General features: G+C 41.7%; 1 non-coding gene across 1 annotated transcript; it reads right to left on the bottom strand.

Annotated features, from left to right (window-relative positions):
• Nucleotides 1–4,670: 4,670 nt before the first annotated feature.
• trnap-agg (transfer RNA proline (anticodon AGG)) lies at nucleotides 4,671–4,759 on the bottom strand. The gene is given in 2 exon segments: nucleotides 4,671–4,706; nucleotides 4,724–4,759. It is a non-coding gene; the product is annotated as a tRNA-Pro (tRNA).
• Nucleotides 4,760–6,178: the final 1,419 nt, after the last annotated feature.

Here is a 6,178-nt window from a genome sequence, read left to right as displayed (position 1 = left end):
ATCACAACCTGCTTGTACTTCGCTACAGCTCTTCTAATCTAATCACAACATGCTCTAGTCATTTCTGCAGTACAGACACCGGTACCAGGCACCACTCTAATTACAATATACCTTCTCTACTCCAATTACAATATACTCCAGTCATTTCTGCAGTATAGACATAGGTACCAGGCACAGGGTCACGCTCAGGTCACCACGCTCAGTCACCCGCGAGTTACCTTAATCTTCCCTTCGATGAAGTAGGAGAAGGAGCCAGCGCTATCTTCGACACAGAACAGATTATGAGTAAATATATCTGTGCAGGATCTACTTTCTATACATTCTATACCTACATTTCGATTTTCTATACATTCTATACCTACATTTCGATTTTCTATATATTCTATATGTGCAATGACCTGCTCTATATCTCTAAGCCGGAGAAATCTATCCCAGCAGCATTATCACTGTTTACTCAGTTTAGTGTTTTCTCTGGTTAGAGATTAAATCTTAATAAGAGAGAACTTTTCTTATTAATTATGCGAGTCCCAATTTATAGGCAATTACCATTTAGATTAGTGACTGATTATTTTACGTATCTGGGTGTTAAAATTACCAAGAAGCATAAGGACTTATTCAAAGTTAACTTTTTACCTTTAATTGATCATGGAAAACAATTGTTACTAAATGGTCCCCATCGTCTCTATCATTGATAGGCCAAATTAACACAGTTAAGATGAATATTTTACCAAAACTTCTGTATTTATTTCATGCGGTTCCAACTTTCATCTCGAAATCGTTTTTCAATACTATTGGTTCTAAAATTCTTTCATATATATATTCAGAATAAAAACACAAGGTTAAGTGAGAATTTTTTCCAAAAATTTAAAACGAATGGCGGTATGGCTTTGCCTAACTTTAGATTTTACTATTGGGCAATTAATTTTAGATTTAATATCCTGGGCACAAGATTTAGATGTAATTCAATGTCTTCGATGGGTGTATCTTGAGTATGAATCTGTGCAAGGATTTTCATTAGCTTCTATTTTAGGAGCTTCACTCCCTATTGCACTTACTAAGTGGAGAAAACATACAATACGAATATGGTTTCAATTTCGTTATTTTTTTTGGAATGAATAAATTCATTTTATCAAGTCCTCTCCAATCTAATTATTTCATTCAACCATTCACAATATATTTAGCTTTTTCTTTATCGAAAATGAAGGGAATAACATGCTTTCGTGATTGATATATAACCGTTTCATGTCTTTTGAACAGTTGTCTAATGAATACAATTTGCCGAGATCACATTTTTTCGATATTTACAGATTAGAAACTTTTTAAAAGTCACTTTACCTTCTTTTCCGATTCTATATTAAACTGAAATTACGGAAAAAATGTTAGGTTTTAATCCTTATCAGAAGGGCTTGATAGCAAAAATCTATTAATCTGATTATGAAAATACGTCTAGAGACACTTGATAATATTAAGAATGAATAGGATATAGAACTCCAGATACTCTTAGCTACAGAGACATGGATGAAAATTCTCCAATTAATTAATACATCTTGAATGTGTGCTGGACACTATTTGATATTTTAAATTCTTATTTTTTTAATTTTATTTACAGCGTGGTAACAGGCCCTTCCGGCCCAATGAGTCTGCGCCGCCCATTTTTTAAACCCCCAAATTAACCTACCCGTACGTCTTTAGAGTGTGGGAGGAAACCGGAGCACCCGGAGGAAACCCACGCAGACCCGGGAGAACGGACAAACTCCTTACAGACAGCGATGGGAATCGAACCCCGATCACTGGCGCTGTAATAGCGTTGCGCTAACCGCTACGCTACCGTGCCGCCTTAAGGTGGTTTGCAGGACCTATATGTCGAAGGAGAAGTTAGACAGTTTTTATCACAATATAAATCTTACATCTGACAGATGTAATTCCGAGGTGGCTTCCCTGACACATATGTTTTGGTCCTGTCCTCGTTTGGAAAAATATTGAAAAGACATGTTTAATATTATTTTAACTGGATTGAATATTGATCTACAACCCCATCCTATTACTGCAATTTTGGGTTACCAATGATAGATTCTGGCCATTTATCCGCTTCTGTTTGTCTTATGATTGCTTTGGTTACCTTAATGTCCCAGAGATCCATTCTATTTAAACGGAAGGACCCAATACCGCCTACCACATTTCAATGGTTTTCTCAAACTGTAACATGTTTAAACTTGGAAAATATTAGGAGTGGTACTATTGATTCTTCGCTTAAAATTGAGGAAGTATGGAGTCCATTTATTCAATATTTCCATGTGATTTCGGCATACTTTTTCTAATCCCTTTCAATAACCTTTGAATATAGAGGAGCGGAGGCTGAAGACATCATAATGTGTTTTTTAACTGAAGAAATATCAGTCCAATTTTTCTGAAGTTTTTGGTTTGCTTTGGTTTATTATTATACTTTTTTGATTTGTTTTCTTTTCACATAATCAAATTTCTTTACAATTTCTCTTTTTTTTATCATGTTAATTTAGCAAGAGACCTGGAGGGCCAGATTATATATTTTACTCCTTCTGAGTATAAATATTAACCGTTATTATTCTTATACGGATCTCTTCGCACCATCTGTATAATTATTACTGTTATGTTATTAATTTGAATTAATTTGAAATTCAATAAAAAGATTGAAAAAGATGAAGAAGGTTCGCAGGCGGGTGGATCAAGTATTTAGGAAAGGAACTGGCAGATTGTCATTTATTGCAAGGAGATCGGCGATTAGAAATAGTGGAAATATTTGTTCAAATTCTACGGGTTTGTAAGGTTGCCCCTGGAGGAATGTGTATAGTTTTCCTCCGTTTATTCGGTGAAGGTTAGTGCAATATTCGAGACGGCTCAGAAGCCATGGACTAACCTTATTACCGGGATGAGTGTGCTATGACAAACAGCTGATGAACTGTTCTTCTTAACATGACAGAACTAGGGGTGGTCTTTTGAACCGTGTGAGGTTCTAGTGGGGCATCACTGAGGCGATGTCGAGATGTTTCCACAATTCATAGAGGAAAGATCGAGGAAATATGTCACAATATGAGGGATTCTCCACGACGTGGAATTGTGAAGGATCAGTCACTGGACGATTTAAAGAGGACGTGGATGCATGTATGACTGATCAAGTAAATCAAGGCTTTGTGGAATTGCCAAGAACAGAGGTTGAGGCCTGGGGCAAAGCAGACATGATCATTTTGAGTGGATGAATTTCAGGTACCTCCCGCTGACGTGGTCACCCAGACCGGAAGGAGCTTCTCGGAATTCTCAGACTCAGCAAGGCTTTAAACCCAGGGGACTGAGCTCCCGGGCAGGTGTATAAGTTGGAACGGCGACTTAGTATGTCGTCAAATCTTTGTTCCCGCACTTCATTTCAACAAAACAATAACAAAACAGTCACCAACAACCTATCCAAACGGCATCAACGTCACTCTGTTCAACCAATGGCCAGGGTTGAGAAGATGCCACGAACTCTCCTCACCAACGCCCCCTCACCCATCAAAGCCCGCAGTTTCTCCGTTGCATTCCGATCCGCTGTGAAAGAAACAAGCGATGATTATTTCCCCACTTCTTTATCTGCTGAAACAGCTCTGGTCCTATTCACTGGAAATAATTGACCTCGGTGGAAAAGGCAAAACTAAAAATGTAAAAATGTAAAAATTAGCAGAGGTCAGGAGTGCGATTGGAACACACGCCCACCAGTTTCAGACCAGAAGACCCACTTTGGCACGGAAGTAATTTGATTCCTTGAGTCTTGCGCCTTATAGCGAGGGTTCATTTCTTCCATCCGGTGCTCCCGCTGCGGCCTCCGGTACATCGGTGAGGCCCGTCATAGATTGGGTGTCCGTTTCATCAAGCCCTTCGCTCCACCCGCCGTAACAGCCAGGACCTCCCAGTGGCCAACTACTTCAATGCCACATTCCACTGCAATACTGACATGTCTATCCATGGCCTCCTCTACTGCCTTCTTGAGGCCAAACGCTGGTTGTAGAAACAACACCCCATATTGCACCTTGAGTCTCCAACCTGACGGCCTCAACATCGATTTCCCAAACTTCCGGTAACTCCACCCTTTCATTTTCTCGACCATGATAAGGACAGGGTCCCACTTGTCCTCACATGCCACCCTTTGAGTCTGTGCATCAAACGCATCATTCTCCGCAAATTCCACCACCTCCAACGGGATCCCACCACTGGGCACCTCTTCCCCTTCACTCTCTTTCCGCTTTCCGCAGGGATCGCTCTCTCCGCGACTCCCTTGAGGTCAGAGTTAAAATTCCAGCTCTCGCCATCCCACAGTGACGACACAGTAAAACGATCTATGTGAGTGAGGGCGTTGAATTCGGGATTGGGCCCCAATTTCCGTCAATGTCGGTTAAATTGTCTGCAACTTCCAACCACTTGTGTTCTGGCCAAAAATAGTAGGAGGTGTCCGGAATGTTCGCTGCCCTTCTCTACTTCTGTCTCTTCCACATCAGTGCCAACAACGCCCATCAACATGCAGATCCATCATTTTCCACAGGCTCACCGTGCAGACAAAGCCTTTGGAACTCACAACACATTTCCAGTCTTGCTCAGTTATTAGTCAATTACCTTGCGGCAGTGATAAGAAGTACGAATTAAATCGCTGCTTCTGAAATAAAACAGGGCTCGTCCGGGATTTGAACCCGGGACCTCTCGCACATCAGCCCAAACGTGTCCCTAAGCGAGCATCATACCCCTAGATCAACGAGCCGCTGCTGATCTTTGTTGAATATCGGTGGGTCAGGAAACATGAATGCATTTTATGGAACAAGTTAATTCGCAGTTTTAGAGGACAAGAACACGGAGAAAAGGTCCCAGCAATGCAGAACCATCGCAGTCGGTGGGGCAAACGGAAGCGATCCACCAACGTGATGAATTGACCCAATTTAACAGGCGGGGGATAAAAGCAGAGAATATTTAAAAAATGCAGAGATGTTCTTCCTCCAGATTCACTTGGAATTTGTTGGAAAAGTGCAGAAGGGCAGATATGGCACGGCCTGACTGAAGGAGCCCACACACACTGTGGCGGGAGTCTGTTGTTGGTCATTAATAAGTTAGTGATCTGTTGAATGTCGTTGTTAAATTTTCAGGTCAAACCAGATATGAATCACTTCTCGCCGACGAGCATCCTACCATCTTTCCACCAGCCTCAATCATTGGTGGATATCTCTGAGTCACTGCAGTGGACTTTGCACACGTGTCTTGGGGGCAGCTGCGGATCTTCTCGTTGATTCTTGTTGGGTGTTCATGCAGGCCTGGTGACAACTGAAAAATTAGTCTGAGATGCTGAAACTGTGCAGAATAAGTTGTCTCGGATGAGAGATGAGGAAGCTTCGTTCTCCCAATCACCTTTTGAAACCCGAATTGCCTACAAAGAGATAACTTGTCAAGTACTGTTCATGACGTTCCAATGTCTCTCGTTTGTATTATGTGAGAGCACAGATGAAAGAAATCTTCCATGCTTGGCTCTAAACAGACTGCAATTTACTTTTATCCACATAAGAATGCAACGTAAGATTAACTGGACAGAGCTGCTCTGGGAGAACGGATATCCGATGCCTTCTTACCGAGGAAGTGAGTTCACAGCACAGTCCGTAACGTGTGTGTGGACAAGTGCCTCCTGCCATCAGCCCTCACCAGGCTCGATAAATATTTGTTGTGGATTCCCCCGTCAGCGGAAATCTGTGTTCTTAATTTGCCCCGGCAAATCTTTCATATTAATCAAAACATCGCATTTAGGTCGCAACTTATTCGGTCACCTGCACTCACGTCCTAGTTCCATCGGAACCGGTTCCCATTTCCACTTTCATTCGCTGTTAAGGTACTAGAACTGAGAACATAAAGGAAAAGAGGAACAGAAACACCGATCGCCCATCCCTCGAGTTATTCCGATATTCATTCGCTACTTGTTAATGCTTCTTGTGAACATGTCTAATCGTCAATTTCTGTTCTTGTAATCTTCAACGGTCGTCTCCTGCGTGATGGTGGGAAAAGTATCGAGGGGTGGCAGTAAAGTTGGTTGAACCAGTCAGAACATCGCATGGACCAATCGCCCACCCGTGGAAAAGTGGCAACCGAACCCACCCGTGGAAAGTACTACGGTAAAACTTCCTATCACTGAAGCTATTGT

Source organism: Pristis pectinata, chromosome 40, assembly GCF_009764475.1.
Source record: "Pristis pectinata isolate sPriPec2 chromosome 40, sPriPec2.1.pri, whole genome shotgun sequence".
Classification (NCBI taxonomy): Eukaryota; Metazoa; Chordata; class Chondrichthyes; order Rhinopristiformes; family Pristidae; genus Pristis; species Pristis pectinata.
This window is presented reverse-complemented; position numbering and strand designations above follow the sequence as displayed.